The sequence below is a fragment of the Sebastes umbrosus genome, chromosome 5, assembly GCF_015220745.1.
Source record: "Sebastes umbrosus isolate fSebUmb1 chromosome 5, fSebUmb1.pri, whole genome shotgun sequence".
In the NCBI taxonomy this organism is placed as follows: domain Eukaryota; kingdom Metazoa; phylum Chordata; class Actinopteri; order Perciformes; family Sebastidae; genus Sebastes; species Sebastes umbrosus.
Window position 1 is genome coordinate 2,098,065 of NC_051273.1, and position 22,371 is coordinate 2,120,435.

Genomic DNA, 22,371 nt, shown 5'->3' on the forward strand with positions numbered 1-22,371 from the left:
CAGTTCTGATATAACTGATGTCATTGCAGCATCCACGCTAACCTCTTAGGAGCCGTCATTGTTGTTTAGAACGAATGAATCCTCATGCTAAAACCGACTGTAACTTCACATTTTAAAGCTGATATTTAAAAAAGACCCAGAACCCTCTAGGGGGTTCGCATCTTTGTCACCTTTTTCACCCCTGATGAGTTTGCACTCCTGTTTATAAATCAGAATTGAATACTACCTTATTAATCCCCATGGGGAAATTAATCCAATCCAACACAGTCTCACGGCAGTTCCTGAAATAGTCACGAAATTTAGTCTATTTGATTCATGTACATACAGTATGTGTCGCTCAGCACGACTTTCAACAATGTTTTCATGCGTTTTCCTAAGAATGTCCAGCAACACTCCAGTCTTTTAAAAAATAAAACCACTTAGGTTTAGGAATAGATCTGTCACAGTTCTGCATGCCCAGTCACTCCCATTCAGTGATTTTCCATTCACCCTGGCTTTCCTGCTCCTCAGCTTCAGCCACGCCCTCCTCATCAAGGCAACTCTGTTCACCCTCATTGCTCACTGCCAGTATATAACCAGCCTCACAGACACTTTTTGCCTGATTGTTCTCCGCCCTTCGTGCAAGACTCTCCAGCACTTTATTCCGGACTGATTTCCTGTTGCCGACCCTGCCTGCCTCTGACTTACCTGTTTCGTCTGATTCCCAGTAAAGCCGCCAGTCTTCTATCCCCGACCCTGAGAACTGCTTCTGAGTTCTTGGTTCCTGTTTGCCTGTCGCTGCTTGGTGTTTTCCTCCTCTGACGACGCTACAGTGTGAGTTTTCCCGTCTACTTACCTGTGGTCTCCAGTGGTCCAGAGACTCTCATCGTGTCACCGCACTCGTCCTCGTGTGTGTGTGATCTTTGAGTACCTACCTGCTAGCTTCCCGATCTTCTGCCTGGCTTCGACTTACCTTCCCATACTGGTTCATCTGCTTGGACTGTTTGCTTACCTGGTTTCAGATCCTCTGCCTCCCCGACTACGTCTCCTGCCTACTCCTCTACGGTACCGTTGCCTTTTCCTGAACTGAACTGTGTGTGTGTTAGGGCAACCGTCACCGCCCACTCGCCTGTTTCTCGGTCTGGTTCGGCCTGCCGAACGCACCGGGTATTCAGAGACTTTGTGGAGACACGGACACCAGTCTCCTGGGCAAAAGTCCTGTGTTTTTTGACCCACCCATCGACCTCGACCTCCTCCCTATGCAGCATTTATCGCTCTCTATATTTCCCAGTTCACAATTATGTGGATTACATACAAATTGGTTTTGTGCTGATCATCACGAAAAAAAAAGAAATTTGTGTCTATGTACACGAATCAATACATTAAATGTTGTGACTACTTCCCAGCCTGTAGTGCAGGCAGATGCAGGAGATGGACTGGCAGCCATCACCATCATATGGCTCTAGAGCATTCCATCTTGCTGCAGGAAGCCTAATACTTTACACTAATGTACGTAGGTGCTCCAGGCATAGAGAGAAGAAGACTTGGCAGCCTTGCAACAAGCTTGCCAGGCAGACTGTACGACTGGTTAGAAGCTGCTGGACCAAACTGGTCTCTCCTTCACCCATCAACCATGCACATCACCCGAAGAAAAGGATAGACACAGATGACTTAAAGACGTCCCTTGAGGTGTGAGAAGGTAATGACACCTTGTGGATGGGACGTGCGCCTCCTTCTCCTGAACTTACTTCTTTCGGCACGGCTAGCATTCAAAAGTCGAAGAAATCCTGGACCACCGAGGCTGCACACCATCCAGACCACCTGTCTCTCCCTCCTCTGCATCTTCACGTTCAAACTGCAGCAATCCAGTAGTGATTGTGGTGTGCAAGACGGGCACCACAGGAAATAGTATCTATTGATAGAGGTGCAGAAATGGACCTACTGAGTGCCAGTGAGGATTTAATGGGACGTATTAGGCTTTGACAGATTCTGGCTAAATGCAATCGATGATTCATTAATGCCCTGTACAACACATTGTTGGAAGCTATGTGCCCACATATTCACGCACAAACTCTGGCGACCTTAAATATTAAATATGCATGTATTACATGCTGCAGGCATAGAGCACGGTTAGCTTTGCGCACCCTCTAATTTAGGCCTCATTGATTGGCTTCTAGGGGGTAATGGGCCATAAAGAGGAAGCACAGTCACAACAGGTGGGCAATTGTGTATGTGCTGTGCCCACTGGTGACACACAGCAGGCTGATGCTGCTCCTGTGTGGGGAGTGGAAAGGGACCGAGGTATTGACATATTGTCCTCATGTGCCTAATTTTCCCCAAAGGAAGATTTTGGTCCATGGTTGCCTCAGTTTTGCTGAACTGGGCAGTGGAACAATTGCTATGTTTTCCTATTCACTGTAATTGTGGACGTCTTTGATACCACTCACAACCTTCTCCGTGGTGTTTTGTTCCATGTCTTTCCATGTTGAGGTTGGTCTCCTCTCTGCAATGACATCCTCTGTTGCTTGTCGTCTGCCGCATTGTTATGTAATTCTTCATCTGTGACTGCTTCCTCTACTTTAACTCCACTCTGCAATGACATCTTCTATTGTCCGTCTTCTGGCTCATTCTCTAATGGGTACTCATCTGATACTGGTTCGATATTGTGAGTCGTGCTCAGAAGCAGGTGCCTTTGTCTTGCATACCGATGGCTCCTCAGTCTGACAATCAGATTTGTTTCTCTCCATTACTTGAGTTTCATTCGTCTCTAATTATGTTTCCTGTTGTTTACTAATCAAATCTCTCACTCCATTTTGATTTCCACAGCCAATGATGTTTTTTTTCTTATGATCTTCTTGACCAAATAGGGTTATAGAGAGTTCAGACCAGATTTCTGGAGAATAACTTGTGTCTCTGTTTTTAATGTTCACCCTCTTCATTGTTCTCGAGATTGGATGTTTGGAGATGGAGATTTTCAAAGGGGATCCTTTACCTCTCACTTCAAGATGTTTTTTTCAGTTCCACAAATTTTGCAGCAAACCTTTTTGTTTCCTTTTTTTGGCTTGACTTCATGCTTGTTTTGACAAACGTGAGTTTGACTTGACTCTGTTTGACATCACTTGTGGCTGCATTTTCCCTGTGGCTAAATTCTCCAGATCTAAACCCTCCTATCTTTGACAAGGGTTAGCCAAATGCACCTACAGCCTCTTTAGTTAGGGCTGTTACACAACACACAATACCAAGGGTTATGTTTGTTTGGTATTTGTGCTGCTGTCATTCCAAGGGCACTGCCTGTGAAACCATCTTGTACGTTCCACACTAAAACATGGTGCTAAATACGTTAAACATTAAGAAAATGTAAACTTTAGGAAACCTATAATACATTAAAGTATAGCATATTTGATCAATTTAATGTTATCTCTGGAATCTCACTTCATACTATCTACAGATTATCCACTATTCAGATAATCTATTGATGTTTATAACGGATATCTTAACCAGGGTGTCTCCCACTGGCTCCCTTTTCCTTTTAAAGAAGCATTTTGCACTGCAGTAAGGGAATGTACAAATTACACTGATGTTTAAATGAGGACCATTTATTTTCCAGCTGTGAGGATTTTTGATATGCTGGCTCTTGAGGTCAGGATACAGCAGGGATTTTTCATTCAGATACTGTTGTACAACACGTTGGTCCACGGTTGCCTCAGTTTTGCTGAACCGGGCGGAGAAGTTGTTTGCTATTTCTTTCTATTCATTGTAATTGTGAACCTCTTTGATACCAACGGCAACTTTCTTCATGGTATTTTGTTCCATGTCTTTCCATGTTGAGGTTGGTCTCCGTTGCTTGTCGTCTGCCGCATTGTTATGTAATTCTTCACCTGTGACTGCTTCCTCTTGAACTCCACTCTGCAATGACATCTTCTATTGTCCGTCTTCTGGCTCATTCTCTAATGGGTACTCATCTGATACTGGTTTAATATTGTGAATCGTGCTCAGAAGCAGGTGCCTTTGTCTTGCATACCGATGACTCCTCAGTCTGACAATCAGCTTTGTTTCTCTCCATTACTTGAGCTTCATTCATCTCTAATTACTTTCCCTGTTTACTACTGAAATCTCTCACTCCATTTGGATTTCTGGTCCATATGACCCACAGCCAATGACTTGTGGATTTTTTCATATGATCTTCTTGACCAAATAGAGTTATGGAAAGTTCAGACCAGATTTCTAAAGAATAACTCGTATCTCTGTTTTTAATGTTCACACTCTTCATTGGAGTTCAAGTACCTCGGGGTCTTGTTCGCGAGTGAGGTGACTATGGAGCGTGAGATTGGTCGGAGAATTGGAGCAGCGGGGGCGGTATTGCATTCGCTTTACCGCACCGTTGTGACGAAAAGAGAGCTGAGCCGGAAGGCAAAGCTCTTGATCTACCGGTCAATCTTCGTTCCTACTCTCACCTATGGTCATGAGGGTTGGGTCATGACCGAAAGAACGAGATCGCGGGTACAAGCGGCCGAAATGGGTTTCCTCAGGAGGGTGGCTGGCGTCTCCCTTAGAGATAGGGTGAGAAGCTCAGTCATCCGTGAGGGACTCGGAGTAGAGTCCCTCACTCCTTTGTGTATTGAGCAATCGCGTTCAAGCAGGCTTTGGTTGAATGCAGGTAAACAGTCCGTGTGGAGAGCAAAAGGGGCAGAACGCATTGGCCGAAATGCAATCTCAGAACCCACCAGCTATCACCTGACGATGATTTAGCTTTTTATTGGTTTAACAAAAGCTTGTGAACTGGCTACTTGTGAAACAATACGGTTGCACAGGTCATCTCTCAATTGCAACTCCAGTCTCGCATCTCAAGTTGCTAATCGCACTGTAAATAATGAGCTGCTCACGGAAAAGGAAGGAAAAGATCGTGGTTTGGGCTAAATTAACTCCAGAAGTGGCGTTACTTAAGTACAGAAGTTGAGTGACAAAAAAATCAATGTTGACTTCTGGTTTCACATGGGGTACAAATACCATTCTCCTGGGCGAAAGTCTGGTGTTTTTGACCCACCCATCCCCCCAAACGTCTTCACTACGTGGCGTTTGTCGCTCTTGATAGTTCCTGGTTCCCAATTATGTGGATTACATACAAATTGATATGAGGGATGTATATGAATTGCAGTGCATTACTTTTACAAGAAAAACAAGATGGCGAAGCCAAAATGCTGAACTCGAGTCTTCAAAACCATAGTCCACAAACCAGTAGATGACATCACGGTGACTATACAGTGCGGTCTGGAGCTTTTTTCCCTTCTGACCACGCACACCGGTAATATGTCCCCTGGGCCAGAAAAGGAGTGACCCCAGTGATTGTTTCATTTCTTTCCCAGCTTGAGTTAATTGCATTTATTTCAGTTCCTTATTAACATGCCATGCACACAACTCATTACCTGTGTCCACAGAACACAGGAACAATGAATATACAACCAAGGCTGGGGTTTTAGGATGTTGAAGCTACATTATCTGTTGTACACTAATTGGTGGGTGCAGCAAGGTTTCGATTATTTGGATGGATTGAAATCTATAAACTATTAAACTTGACCTTTTTGCAGAACAACTCATTATTGCAGCACTGATGTTTACAGTGCATGTTGCTTCTGATGCAGCTAGGCTAGCAGTTTTCCCACAGTCTTTGATTTAATAACTGCACTGGAGCCACTGTATCTCTGTAGCTTACTGAATGCACAGAGATGAAATATAGTTCTACTCAATGCTTTTAGAAAACCTCAGCTGTGGCGTTATGCACTGTAGATTCATTTTGGTTGGTTGGGACAGTAAGTGGACGGGGCAGGTTTGTGGGATGTTCAGCAGTTCCAAGCAGTGTTTTTGTTTTATTTGAATTAAAGGTGACATGTGGAGTTGGAGAGACAAAGCTTGTTTTCATTTTCATTTCAATTCTGTGTTTTTTTTCCAAAGTTTATGTTTATCTTTAAGACCTGACAAAACATGTTGAGTGAATTTCCTTCCTCAAAAAACTTTTGGAAGCTGATTTTGTGAATATTTTGAAACTGGCATTGTTTACTTCCATGTTATTACTAGTGGTCAAAAACTCCACAGGGTACCTTTAGTTTCACAGCATCATATTCGTATAACTGTAGTGTAACATTCACTAAAGCTAGAAGTCACTGGAGACTTTCAGAGAGAATCAACGCAGGTAAACTCACTGAATAATGTTCCCACTGTATCACTATATGAATGATGAAAGGGGCACTAAACCTCTCTTTAGTGTAACTGCTCAGTAGTTAGCAGCTGATTGTACTGGGCAGCTTTTTGGAGTGGACCACTATTTTTAATTGTACTTGCCTTGAATGACAGTGGAATTGATTAGATAACTCATGTCTACTCCCTGTTCCAGCAGTAAATCATAAGTTGAAGACTTCTAGGCTGCAGAAGGGAGAGGTGTACTGTAAGCACTTAATCAAAGTTAGATTTTATATAGAAATGATATTATTGCCTGGAAGCTGTCATTTCCCAACCCTCAGGTTTAACTCATTAACATAAAATCAATCTGTTTTTCACTTTTCTTTGATGGTTCATGTTATTAAAAAACCCGTACAATTCATCATTAACTACAATTTTACTGCAATCATGTACAAAATCCGTTGGGTAGGGAAATTATTTAATTTCCAGTCCATACCGTTAATTAAGACAGAAAAAATAACCTCCAGTCTCTAAATAATAAAAACACAGAAGCCTGAGGCAAGATGATTTCATGAGAGATCTATTCCAGTAGTCACACAGCGTCATTCAGCCTTATTGCCTATTCAGTTAACAGTTTGACATTAGTAAGTCATTTTATTACCTGGCATGTTTCATGAACTAAAAATTAATAATTTAACAGCACGCGCAGGTATCACATAGCATTTCTGTTTTTCATGAATGATAAATCTCTGCACAGCAGATGTTTACCTGACAAGACTGATGCATGTTAATAAGTGATCACACACACACACACACACACACACGCACACACACATCTATCACTTACTCTCTTCATGTAAAATCTGCAAAGCAAGATAACTTAAATTTTCATTGGCACTGCATTGTTCGCTAGATCTAAGATAGGATACGATAAGATAAACATTTATTGATCGCCAGAGAGGAAATTCGGTTGTTGCAGCGGCACAAGGACATCAATACAGATAAATAGAGAAAGTGAAATAAATGAATAATAAGATGTGTATAAAACTAAACTAAGAATAGAACAGTGGTGTGGTTAAGGTGACAGTGGTTGTGATGCAAAAGATCAGTGTAACGTGTTACGTAACAATAAAGTATGAAATGATATCTAGTGTTAAAGAGGAAAAGAAGACAATCTTGTATGAGTATCATTTTGAATAATGCCGCCAACTGAGCTAGATAAAAGAAAAAAGGAGCTTACATGGCTTATAGTGACAGGAACATGAAGTCGTTAGCACAAATGCCATTGTCGGAAGTGCCAACGCTGCTGCTGACTGCTAATCGGTGACCAGCAGCCGCAGGTGCATTTTAATCCTGACGTTCACATTTCTGGATGCAGACTGAGGACAATGCTAAAATCACTCATAGTGCGGCACTAAGAGGGTTTCTGAGCTGGATTGTCTGATTTCTTGCTTTGCTGTGGTTCCACTTATCGCTGTGACAGTCTGACAGCTTGTCCTTTCAGTGAAATCCATTATTACTGACATCGATGACACCAAAACGGCTGGCTGAGATGCCTGGAGGTTAGATGTTATAAAGCCAATCTCAACAGCTGATGTGTCTGTGAAATGTCTTTAATGTCGCATGAAGCAGGTTCACACATTGGTGGCACTTACAGCAATGGCAAAAGCGACAAATACACATGTATCAGAAATATACTTCAGATTCCACAAATAATGTAACATGCCAGTTAAAGAATAAATGTCTAATTACTTTATAGACATACTTGCCAAACAGACCTATTTTTCCTCAAGGGTGGTAGCTATTTTCACTGTAACCAAAACATTATCACAGTTAGAGTCAATGAAATCAATACAATAATCAGCCAACCACATGTAACTATGGTTGGTTGCTTGAAGGGGTTCATTCACTGTACTTCGATGTCTCTGCTTAATCTGTCATGCACTTGTACTGGTGGGATGCTCACTACGCTATTTCAAGACTTTTGTGGATCCTAAAGCATCAGGAAAATAATAATTTATTTCACTTTGATACAAAGGAATTAGACTTTCAGTGAATATTTAAGCTTAAAAGTCCTAATTCAATATGTCTGCCAATTATGAGGAATATGTACCAATAAGAAAATACTCATAAATGGATAAAAGAATATAAATAAACAAAAGACCTACAGATTAAAAGAGTTGTCAACATCTTTCCGATGCTGCTCCATGATGTCTGTGAAGCATGGACGTGTTTTCATCCCAACTCGTCACATACTAACGCTTTGTCAGACCCCTCTGTGTCACTTTTCGTTCGCAGTAAACACATGCTTAACATTCCCTGGGCGTCACTTCGCTCGGAGTAAACACACGTTTAATGTTGTGAATTAAAGTACACTTGTTTAGGATCAGGCAACAAAACCACTTAGTTAGGTTGAGGAAAAAACAACATGGTTGGGTTTAAAACTACTACGTTTGTATAGTGAAAATATGACTTGACTTTGTGAACACGGCACACGAATGAAAAGCTAATTGTAAAATGAAAGTGAATTATAACCCACGGGACACGAACAGCCGTCTCCTGGAGGAAAGCTCTCTGTTGTTGGACCCATCCACCTCCCCTCCGTCCAGCCCTGTGTGTCTCTTTCGCTCTTTAAACTACGTCACCACAGCACTTTACCTGAGCGCTTACTGTTGCAGCAGATGGGTTCACATTATAGTTAAAGGGACTATTTGTAACTTTCAGAATCGCTTGTTAACAGCAACACCTGTGGCCGTTAAGTCAACGAAAGTCAGCGTCGTGCTCGCGCTTGCTCGATCTAAATAGACCTAAACGAGCATCGCTCAAAACAGTGAGGCGACACACGTCAGCTAAAACCACAATATCACTCTATATTTCAGCTGCTTGGCAGTAATGTTAGCTGACCAGACGAAGGTCTCTCCATGAATCAATGCTGATCCTAGTGTTGGCTTTTCCTGTTTCAGCAAAAGCGGGTCGGTGCTGGGGCTGAAACAGGAAGAGAAACGTTATCGCCTCCCGACTGCGCCCACAGGAAGACACCGGCACCCGGTCGGAGACGATAACGTTTCTCTCTGCGAAGCCCCGTCACTTCAAAAGACACGGAAAACCTCTGTTGGTCTGGAGGAGCTGCAGCAGTTATTTCTGCACAAACGTCCACTGTTCATTCACTAGATATTCTCAGAGCTAAACTAACTTCCTCTGAAGTGTGGAGTAAGCGTGCGTTCACGTCTAGAGGTGGAGCGAGATAGCGAGAACGCGCACTGTGTGAGTGAAGGCAAGCAGGCAGAGAAGCAGTGACTCCGGTCACACGCGAGCGCGCATATGCGAGTGCGTATGGGATCCCGACCCGGTACATTTATACGCTTAAAAAGTTAACAACAGTCCCTTTAATGGAAAGCCTGATGCGTTTCATACCAGGGTGCCTTGTGCGGCGGGACCGAATCGACAAAGAGTCGGTATTTGACACCCTGGGAATGACAACGGGCTTTGTTGCTGTTCCTCACCCTAAGTAACCACATAGTGCTCATCCACTTACTAACAAGGAATTGATTAACTAACAAGTTAATTACCGAAGTTAAATGATCTTGTTACTAGATGAAAAACAAAATGTTGTTAACTTGGGAGAATAACATAATTAGCCTGTTATCATGAGAATTTACTATTGTGATGTTAAAGGTACAGGATTTTAAAAATGACTGTTCAAAATGTCTTCTGTAAAAAAGGCCTATGTGATGTATTTTCTTTTATTTGTTTTTTAGGAGGACGATATAGTACAAGGAAACTGTGTGTGGACATGCAGTGGAATGAGACAGTTAGATTTTTATCCGAGGATGTGTGTTTTATAGATGCAGTATGTTGCAGCTGTCGGCTGTATGAGAGAAGGCAGATTGATGTTGATCTCAGGGGATTGTTGTCTGCCGACCAGCAATTAGTGGTTACTGGAATTACTGGTGTTACTGTGAAAGACTTAATTTCTACGTGTGTGGATGAGGGAAAGAGAAGAAGAATGTTTTCTGAGGCATAATACTACCCGTCTTTACTGAAGCACACACGTCAGTCCAGTGTTCAAATATAGAATCATCGACATGATTGTATGAAAGCCGCTTCAACAAAGCAGTCATATCATTCATAGCTTACTGATGGATAATATGTCTGTTCTCAAAATTACACACAATGTACAGGTACTATATATATATATATAGTATATATATATATAGTACTGAGACATTGCCGTACCAGCAGGTAGTATTTCAATTCACAAAAGCAACTGACCACATGCTGTGAATGTACGTATGTATGCCTGTGAATTTCATGAAAAAGCCCTATTCAATAAGAATATTAAGAAACATTAAAGGAATCAGTGTGGATAGGAAAGTGCTACTCATAATGCCATTGCAAATAAAAAGTCTGTTATTCACTCAGTAAGGTCAAAAATGTCTCCAAACGATTTCTTAAGAAATGGCTGATTTGATTTCTGGGAAAGAGCGCAGCTAGGGAACATTTGACTTGAGACATAATCAGTCCAGATGTAGTGGATGAATGGACACTAATTTGTGCAATTGAATAGAAGTAATTTTCATAATTGTGAAATTATAAGGACAAACAGTGGCACAGCAGGAAGAACTTAATGAAAGTGGGATGAGTTTGACGGGTATGATGTGAGCAATTTGGGTGGCTGAAAAAGAGTGGATGATGTGAATATGGCTGCTACTTAAAACACCTCGTAAAATTATTGCTTAGACATACTGTAAATCCTCATAAAAGTTACATCTGTTTTCCTTTCAGACTGATTTAAACCAGTCTGTAACGCCGGGGTCTGAAAATTCCCTGCACCATTAATTACGTCTCTGCTGTCGCACAATTAAAACACTAGATCAACGTCCGCTGGTGAACCAGCCATCATACATTCCGCCATCATTTTTTGTAATAAATACATACGGGAAGCTATTTTGTTCAGTTGCCTCTTAGCAAAATGCTCTGAGTGAATTTAAGTTCCCCTGGTAAGTAGTGATGCAGCGTATATGTATAGGGCTTTTATTGTGAAAGGTAAGAATGGAAGGAGTAAAGCAGTTATCAATGTGGGGGCAATTAGTGTATTTTCCAGTGGGCTACTTCCGGGTCTGAGTAGTGAAGTCAGTGAGGAAGTGCCTTAAACTTGACATTTATCTAACAGCCAGCAGGGGGCGACTCCTCTGGTTGCAAAAAGAAGTCTGATTGTATAGAAGTCTGTGAGAAAATGAGCCTACTTCTCACTTGATTTATTACCTCAGTAAACATTGTAAACATGAGTTTATGGTCTCAAGCACTAGTTTCAAGTCTTCTTCAATACAGCATGATGTTCATTTAGTAAATTATGGTCCCTTTTAGAGTCAAATAGACCATAAAGCAGGGGATGCTTTAGGGAGTGGCTACCTTGAGATTGGCAGGTTGCTACCACGGCGTTGTCCGTGTTTTCGTCTTACAACTTTAACCCCTTCACGCTGTGTTTTCAGTTCATAAAAGATCATTTTAACATTTTGGTCGCCTAAAAATGTCTTATTCAGCGTTCAGTTGTACTTAGCTCCACCCTCTCGTGTCACTTTTGCTTCCAAAAAAACAAGATTGTGACGGCCAAAATGCCAAACTTCAGGCTTCAAAATGACAGTCCACAAACAAATAGGTGACATCATGATGACTAACGTCCACTTCTTATATACAGTCTATGATTTAAACTCTTATTTCTTATGTAGCTCCCCAATAGTTGACAATGATGTATTTATTTATTTTGCATCAGTTATTCTCCTATTAGTAATGATGATAAGTGATCATTAGTAGTAGTATTTATCATAATTGTTGGTAAAAGCATGATGGTCTTGGTAATTCTTGCTCTGTGCCAGTACTTGTAAGTTGAACATTGGCATTCAACGGTCTTCAGCCTCTGTCAGTCATGAGAGCACAGTGGAGCCTTGTGCCATCCTTCCTGAGCTTTCGCTGCATAGGTAACATGAGGTAGGTAGCAATTTATGCATATTTCTCAAATGACACCACCAACCTAGACGCTTGTTATGCACTGTTTATGGGTTTCTAAGGCACAACATGAGATGAACCTTTCCTAAATCTCAGGTTAAAGCCACAGAGAGCAACTGTTATTAGTCAATGACTAAATAGTTTTACTACAGTTCTCCAAATGATGGAGCTAAATGATTGACATCAGGGTGGGACATGTTAACAAACAAAGTTCTAAACTTCTAACTAGGAGTTTGCGGGTGATTGACAGCTGCTCAGACACGGCTCTGACTGGTTGTTTTCCTCCAGTCTGTGAAATCTTGCAGATGCCATTAGGAGCACCGGAGAACACAGACGCACATGATTTTTTTTTTCAGATTACCTGTCTCATGCACTACTGTCAGGATATAGTGACCGTTTTATAAAAATAACTTGTTAATCATATTTGCTCCAATTCTACCCACTGCTGCTTTAAGGCCCTGACACACCAAGCCGATGGTTGGCCATTGGCCAGTTTTGGGCTGAGGGTGAGCGTCTGTCGCTCTAGTTTTTGTGGTGTATCCCACACTGTTGGCTCTAGTCTGCCACCGACGGAAGCTTTTGGGCCGATGAATCGGCTGCGGAGTGAAGCTAAGCGGTGAGTGAGAGTGGTGTTTCATGTATGTATCATAACAACGGCTTGTATATCCTCCGTCCTAGGTCTTCCGGTTTCCTTTTTTGAATACACACTACCGCTACCTGCTGGTATGGAAAGTTATTACACGGCTGTGTTGAATACTCAAATCTGATTGGTCAATCACGGCGTTCTGCGGTCTGTTATTTCTGTATAACAGACCGTTACTTTGGGCGCAGCTCTGATGTCGGACTCTGGCGGACCGTTTTGGTATCAAAATATTGATTTCTTCAGTAAGGTTATGGACATCTCTTTCTCAATGTAAGTGTATGGGAAAAAGTCTTTTTGGGCCCAAAGGCATCATGCGACGGAAAGGAAGTTGTACTACCTACAAAATTTTGCTTCAAAACCTGGAGCTCTTCCTGGGGGCTTGATATTCACCAATAAACACTTTGCTCAGTGGGAAAGTACAGCTGCTCGGAATGTTATTAGTTTTTCACGAAAAAACTAAAATGTCAACCAGCCAATGGTGGCAGAGGAAAAGTCAGAGGATCACTTAAATCAGTAGGCTTCATTCTCTGTAGACCATGAATGTCAAAACGTCTGCTGTATGTTAATCTGGATTAGAGTGGTTGCTATCCCTAGAGCCTTGCTGCCAGTGTGGTTACAAATAAACAGACGAGAACATTAAGCCCACCCCAACACCTTCCACAAGGAATGCCATCAGCATGTTTCTATTCAGCCTGCAAATCACAAAGTGGCTAAAAAAGGTGGCTGAGTTGGGAGAAGCAGCAGACGAGTTTTACCCTGCAGGCCTGGCTGACGTAGATATGCTGATGTCACTCTGGATGAGCCAATTGCCTGCAAATGCCTTCAGCCACAGGAACAATCACCACCTCGGTTAGACAGGTCCCATTAGTATACACATGCAGCCATCCTTTCACACCTCAAGCCATTTCCATTCAGATAAGACTCAGCACACAACAGATTTAACCACACACTCATACACATTACAACACAAGTGATGGAGATTGTGACTCTGTGAAGAGATGTTAAAGGTGACGATCCAGTGTGTAGCATTAAGGGGAATTAATTAGCAGAAATGGAATATAATAATCGTTGTGTTTTTATTAGCTTAGAATGAGACGTTTAAATCCACATAGGGAGCGGGTCCTCTTCACGGAGTCCGCCGTGTTGCACCGCCATGTTTCTACAGTAGCCCAGAACGGACAAACCAAACACTGGCTCTCACTGCAACCTTACCACTAGATGCCACTAAATCGTACACACTGGTCCTTTAAGGTCTAACAAACATGTTGAATGCATTTCCTTCCTTATAAAACATTTACAAACATGAAATCCAACATTGTTTACATTTATGATTACTAGCTTGCAGTCTTCTTCTTCCCTATATCTTGACATGTTACCGCCGTCTGTTGATCAGTGGAATAGTGGGACACCATTGGCAGGACTGTGTATCGCGTCACACCTCCCACTGAGCAATAGATGTCTTTTCAACATCACCTCTATGCTTCAGCTCTGATATAGACCACAGGATGTATTGGCTACATATAGCCCGGTTTTAGACCATATTTAAAATCATCATTACTTATTTATACCCCCGCGACAACGTAGTCGGGGGTATATAGCTCTCCGTGTGTCCGTCCTTCTGTCCTTCTGTCCGTCCATCTGTCCTTCCATCCGTTCGCGTGTCACACTTTCGTTTCCGGAGCAGAACTCGGAAACTATTTAACTTAGGAACTTCAAATTTGGCATGATGGTAGACAGTGTGGTGTAGTTGTGCCTTTTGGGGGTTAGAAGTCCAGGGTGCCCATTAGTTAATTAGTTAATGCCCCATTAATTCCATTAGTTCCAAAAGGGCAAAACCTTTGGCCCTACTTTTTTAAGTTTGTGATTCCCATTCCCATGCTCTGTTATGTCTCTTAATTTGCTGCAGCAATTTTTGGGTTGCAGCAAATTTAACTATTTTTTACAGTTTGAGAATTGATTAAAATGATCAATAATCCCTTTCAAAATACCACATTGAGACACTAAGACCTTGTGGAACACCATAGAAAAAGCCATGCTGTGATTTGGTTTAAAAAGCTTTTGACATTTAGAGATTTATGCAAGAATTGCATTTTTCAGGTTTCATGAGGCTATGATTATTTAAGAGGTCACCACAGGTCATTTTATTCAGTGAGGTCAAGAATCCACAAGAGTTTCAGCTTTACAGTGATACCCAATTAATGTAAGTCCAAGACAGTTTAGGGACCCCAGTATGCAGAAATATTAAAATACACCATTTTAGTATAGGCGAAAATATCACCTTTATACTACATTCAAAAAACTGCATGGTTTTTGCCCTGAACTGCATGTGATTATCATAAAGTAGGTATGTCTGTAAAGGGGAGACACGTGGGTACCCTTAGAACCCATTTTCATTCACATATCTTGAGGTCAGAGGTCAAGGGACCCCTTTAAAATTCACCATGCCAATTTTTCCTCGCCAAAATTTAACGTAACTTCATAGCCTTATTTAGCGATTTTCCAGTATCTTCACCTAGTCCTGGGTCTTCCCCGTGGTCTCCTCCCAGCTGGTCGTGCCTGGAACACCTCCCAAGGGAGGCGCCCAGGGGGCATCCTTACTAGATACCCGAACCACCTCAACTGGCTCCTTTCGACGCAAAGAAGCAGCGGCTCTACTCCGAGTCCCTCACGGATGACTGAGCTTCTCACCCTATCTCTAAGGGAGACGCCAGCCACCCTCCTGAGGAAACCCATTTTGGCCGCTTGTACCCGCGATCTCGTTCTTTCGGTCATGACCCAACCCTCATGACCATAGGTGAGAGTAGGAACGAAGATTGACCGGTAGATTGAGAGCTTTGCCTTCCGGCTCAGTTCTCTTTTCGTCACAACGGTGCGGTAAAGCGAATGAAATACCCCCCCCCGCTGCTCCGATTCTCCGACCAATCTCACGCTCCATAGTCCCCTCACTCGCGAACAAGACCCCGAGGTACTTGAACTCCTTCACTTGGGGTAAGGACTCATTCCCTACCCGGAGTAAGCAATCCATCGGTTTCCTGCTGAGAACCAGACAGCAAACCAATTTTGTTTATAATAAATGCAGTGGGACATATACTGAACCTTTTACAGATATGTGTGGGGAAACAGAAAAATGAGCATGCTTTTTAATAAAATAGTTGATTATGTTTGAGAGTTTAATAAGCCTGTTGATATATAGATATATGCCTGGTAATGGAACATGATCCATGGTGTTCACTATCTTTCATTACTGGAGGATATTCATATGCAGTGCTAAGGCTGACTGTCCACAGCGTCTGTTTCACAGCTGCCATCTCAGACATGTGTTTCTCATGGGACATTGTCTCAAGTCATAGGCAAGTGAGGGCAGATTGTGTGATGACCGGACAAGCTAAAGGCCATATTATAAATATGAGCAGGATGGCAGATGGAGGCTACAAATACAATGCATTTTAATTCTGACCTTTTTTCCCCCTGTGAGGACCTGTTGTGTACAAGGGAGGTGAAATGCAGGGAATGTTTTCCTTTGTATAAAAATAATCATATTTTAGATTTAAAGCTGCATAGAGAGGCGAAGTCCCTTCCCTTCCGATGGACCTCATGGGACCTTATTTCAGAAAAATTATGTACGATAGTCAATGGAGAGAGACAAATGTTTTTTTTATCCCGTTTGAATTGTGCTATAAATTACACATATGATGTTTTAATTTAAAACATAATTTTGCAAGTCAAGAAAGTTGCAGTTTGTCGTAGTATCATTTAGTTTTGTGTGAAACCGCTCAGTGAACTACATTTCTCGTCTCGCACAATATACGTCAACAACACTACCTAGCTAACTTAGCTATGCTCCACGCACAGATGAAACGTTATCTTACCTGATGTGTTTTATCAGAGACTCCTGGTCTTTTAATCAGCCGGGAAGAGAAAGAACGAGTGAGACCCGTTGCTGGTGTGAGTTCATCCCAGTACGGAACACAGAGGCATCGTAGCTACAGAGAGAGAGACGTCACTGATGCGACTTTTGGGTGTGCAGTCTTTCTAGTTATGTATTTTTCACAATCTTATACTTCAACAGTCTTGACTTGCAAAATTATGTTTTAAATTGACAAACATCATATGTGTGATTCATGGTGCAAAACTATTTCTCTCTCTCTGTTGACTACCGTACATATATCTTCCAAAATAAGGTCCCACGGTGGTCGACCGGAAGGGGCGGGACTTCAGCTCCCTATTACAGTAATATATTTTTATGCCACTTAGGAGCAGTGTGCCATGCTGTAAACACAACTCTTTGTCAACAGTTTGGTGCTGGGCAGGTAATCTGCAGTGGGATTATGACGGCTTTCTGAAAATAACATTGTTGAGGCCAAATCAAAGAGAAAATGAAAACAATGAGCTGATGCTAAATTACTCTGCAGCGCTGAAGGGGGCTGAATAATAACTCTCTGTGGGTTCATCACTATTAGCGACCCCTTTCACATTACACATGGTCTTTTGAGCCATTGTTAATACTAGAAAATATTGATTAATGCTGCTTTAAGGTATTGATCCTAAAGATGTTATGATGGTCACATTAATAAGTATGTTTTTCATAATAACGGTCCCAGAATTCCATTAAAAAAAACACAATCACGATCACGTATGATCGTGGGACAAATGCAAGCCGACAGCTGAGGTGGGGCTACATTTTGGGTGGACCCTCAAAATATTGAAGTTCTTTTGACATCTACATTATCACCGCGTACCATAGTTAAGGGGTGGAAGCAATGCACTACCAATTCATTGTTTTTTTTTCATAAATCACACCTGGTATGAATAATGCGGGGCGGCTGTGGCTCAGGAGGGCGAGTGGGTTGTCCACTAATCTGTTGAAGTACCTTGGGCAAGATACTGAGCTCCAAATCGCTGCCAAAGGCTGTGCCATCGGTGTGTGAATGTATGTGAATGATTAGATTAGTATCGGAGTTTGGCACCCTGCATGGCAGCCTCTGCCATCAGTGTATGAATGTGTGTGGGAATGGGTGAATGTTGACATGCAGTGTAGAGCAACTAGAAAGAAGCTGTATAAATGCCAAAGTCCAATTACCTGTTTTTTTCACGTCTATAAGTAACCATTGGAATCCAGCATCTTGACATCCTACTGCCAAGAGAATAAAAAAGGATTACAATTTATTCATGTATATAACGAGCAGCTACTCCTCATTCATGTCAATATACTTAACCTTGAGCTCAGATTTATTCCACACAATGTGGCCTGTCTGTTTATTGATTCCTGCCGCAGGTTTCATTTGACCATAACATGGCTTAAGTCAGTGAATCACAACCTTTTTCCTCAAAGCAGTCGTGGGTAGAAATGGAGCAAATATGATTAAAAAAAGTTTTATAAAACATTCACTATATCCTGACAGTAGTGCATGAGATAGGTAATCTGATCTGTGTCCTCCGGTGCTCCTAATGGCATCTACAAGATTTCACAGACCGGAGGAAAACAAGCAGTCAGAGCCGAGTTGGAATCTGCCGTCTCTGAGCAGCTGTCAATCACTTGGGAAGTCCAATCAAATGGTCAAACTAGGCAGCGCTGATCAAATATGAATTAAGATTTTGTTACTGTAATGTATATTTCTTGCCTCAAATGTCTCTCAAATTTCTCATTTTACAGCTAAACAGTACACTACAAGATGTTTCTGAAAACATTTGAGGCATTTATTACACCTAGGTGATGTTTAGAGCACAACTGCTGAGCCAACTGAGCCACAGAGCATTTCAGTGTAAAGGATACACATCTTAAAAAAGGTCAGCCTTAACCAAGGAACCAAGAGTTGATCACATGATTTTTTTCCGATTACATGTCTCATGCACTACTGTCAGGATATAGTAACCGTTTTACAAAAATAACTTTTTTTAATCATATTTGCTCCGTTTCTACCCACTGCAGCTTTAAGTAATAAGTTTAAGACTGATGGTGACAGCGTATTGATTTAGGATGTCTCGCTGCAACTCTTGGTTCCTTGGTGCAGACTGACCTTTGTTAAGATGTGTAGCTTTCACACTGAAATGCTCTGTGGCTCAGTTGGTTCAGTAGTTGTGCTCTAAACATCCCCTAGGTGTAATAAACAAAGTGGACATTGGAGCCCTGCAGTGTGCGAGCTATGCATTTGTTTATTTCAGTTCGATGTCTAAGAACATACTGCAGTTTAGTTTAGGTATGATGTTATAGCTCTTTAAGTACAGCAGATGACATTGCTAAAACATCAAGTCTTAATTCTTTCCTTCATTATGTGATTATATAATGCAGAATCCCTACTTAAAAAAATAAATACTTGATATGTAATTAAACTAAGTGCCTTTTAGATAATCAAATAAAGCATATAATATAAGGCATATCAGTTATTTTTCTTCAAAAACTGAATTATTCATAATATACCTCATAAATCATGTTGAGGGTTTAAGAAAAGATAATTGAGCACCCCAACATCACAACCTTGACATTTTAAAAAAATGTGCATTGATATGAGATGATGTACAGCTTCACCTTGGCTTCTAACAGTAATCATTCATGTCATCACTCATGCTGCATAGTAATGTAAACTGCATGCAAAATGTATTTGACATATTGGAATGGGTTTAAAGGCATGCTCTGCCTGTCATGATAAATAACACGCAGGAAGCAAAATAATTAACCCCCAAACCCCAACATACATCCGATCCATACATACTGTAAAGGTACTGAGTGTGTGAGATGAATCTATAAGCATCTCACTCATGTCTCATCCTTCAGTTCTATTGCTGCAGGGAAGTAACTGAGTTTCCTTTAGAGAATAAAAACGTTGCTTCCTCTGGTTTGCATTGACAGCTATAGTTGCGTGCAAAGGCAATATACTATTTCTGTATCACAGTGCGTACAAAACATTCTACCTGTACAAACAGCTGTCTGGAAAACAAGACACATTGTTCCGCTGATTGCCTCTCAGACTACTGCACATCACCACGGAAGAACACCACAATCTAAATTGACAATTATGTGAGAATGTGCCACCGGAAGCTATTCTTTCCTAAGGTACAACAATTAGTGTCGCAGTAATTTTGCAAATGTCATGCCTGATGGATATCAAAGTAGGAGATCTGTGGAGAGGGAAGAAAACATTCATACATTCAGATGAATGTATTATTTATTTTTTTGCCAAACATTTGTAAGGCTATAACAAAAACTCTGCAGCAAGCTTGTAACTTAGTGGAAGAGACAGCCAGCAGCAAGTCAGTATCATTACCCATCTGAAAATGTTAGTTCTGTTTACCCATGCTCAGATTGCATGCTTTGAGCCAAAGGGAACTCAATCCAAGCGGTAGGCCACAGTACATTGCTCTGTTTTGACGAGTTGCATGTATGGAGAATATTGTGTCATGATATCACCTTGGCAGCCTAGTTTTCCTTGTGTTTCCTCTGTTTCCCTGCCCTTTTGTCTCCTGTGTGTTTTTCCCTGTTTTGTCTAGTCTGTCAGTGTGTTGGGAGGTGTGGCCTTCCTCCTCCTCCTCCTTCTCCTGGGCGGGCACTGCTGGAGCAGCTGACAGCAATCCACCTATCATCACACACACCTGCAGTATATCTACCCCGGCCTTCCTGCCAGTCATCGCCAGATCGTTCCGTCGCCCTCGGTGGTATTAAACACATTCAGGCTCTCTTAGTTATTTACTCTTGTCTTTGCTCATTCTCGTGTTTTTGGAGTTTTTGGACTTACCTTGTTGTTTGTTCTCTGCTCTGGTCTGTTCACCTGCCAGCTGTTGCTGCTGTAGGGACCCAGCATCTGGCTGGTTTCAAGTGACCTCATGACCTCAGTAACCTGATCCTTGACCACAGGACTCATCTCAGTCCTCATTGGCTACAGTAACATTTCACCCAGAGGTGTGAAATTCACACAGAATAAAACCAGAGGAATGTTCTTTGTTCCTCCTCTTTCGTCTCTTTCTTCTCATCTGCTCATCTCTCCTGACGTGCCAGAGGTGAGCTGCTGCGCTCTCTCTGCTCTTCATCTCCTCAACCCAGGCTGACCTGGTTGAGGTGAACGGCTCTCAAGTCCAGAACTTGCAAAACAGTTCTGGTTCTGATCAATGGCATGTTAGGAAACAGCCATTGCAACCAAGGAACCAAACGGCAGACGACGCGAGTGCTCTGCCCTTTCCACCAGCTAACTTCAAGCTATCAAGCAAAGAAGTTAGCACCAAACTAACAGCAAAGACGACATCTTTGATTGGGAACCACAACTTCAACACATGGAATCACAAACCCTTTTCTTCCATGGATTGGTAACGTACTGGGCTTAACTTAGCATTAGCAATCGCACAGGGCTGAGCAAGACTGTCCAACTTTGATTTCTAGGATGTACTTGTATTGATTTGGTTTAATGTTATTCATTGAGTTTGACTGTTGATTTATCTGTATTTGATATCTGGGTAACTGGCTTCGCCACATCTGATGTGTTTAGTTTATGCTTCACATAGACAAGGTCTTGCATGCAACTAACCATCTTTTCTAACCCACTGCATATCTAACACACATTAAGATCACATACAGAAACTGTGAATTAGTTAACCATAAACATACAGCTTCAGATAATCTTAACCCCACATCACCCCCCCCCCCTCTTTGTCCTTCTTCTCAGAAGAACAAAGAGGTCATGTGGTGACATGCTGATGGCCATCTTTGATTCCGCCATCTTTGATTCAGCCATCTTTGTAGTTTTACAGTGCCCGCCATTTTGTTTGTAGGCCATACAAACATTTTGAGACAAGAACCCATCTTGTTTCCCCCCCCCCCCCCATCTCTCTCTCTCTCTCTCTCACACACACACACACACACTGTGTTTGGTTTGTTTAGTTTAGTTATTTAGTTAGATTAATATTGTGTTTTGAACCTTTATTATCTTGTAAATAAATGACTGTGGAATATACATGCTGGTCTCTTTAATGTTGCACAAGAGTGAATAATGCCAACCTCTGCTATGTCAAGAACTCCGATATCCTTCAACCTTTACTATCTATTTTGGTTATAGTTATTAATTTAATTATTAATCAACATTCCAAATTGATAGTTTAGCCTATATAATGAGACTATATTAACGTTTTGGTCATTGGTCCCTGATTCCAGGGTGGTGCCCCGTTTATTATTAATGTTTATTGATAATCTTTATTAATATTAATAATTATATTATTATTTATTAATTAATTTGCTAATAACCAAAACCTACCAAAGTAGAACCCCTACACTGCTTCCTGATTCCAGCCTGCCTGCTCACTCCTACACTCTGCTCCTCCTCGACCTGGATCCTTACCTTTGTTACTTCACTGCCTGTTCACTCTCCGACGCCATTCCACCGCCCGGAGCTCAAGTGGATTCATCTGTTCCTCCGGAAGGATTCCTGGACACCCCCTCCCCGTGCCCCCCGTTCCGTGAATTAAGTAGTGACATTATTACTGCCACGTTTCGGACCTCCAGGAACCCCAGCCCTGTTCACTGTTCATTTAATATTTGTGTAATAAATTATCTTTGTTACACCTTTAAAAGACTTGAGTCTGTGTCT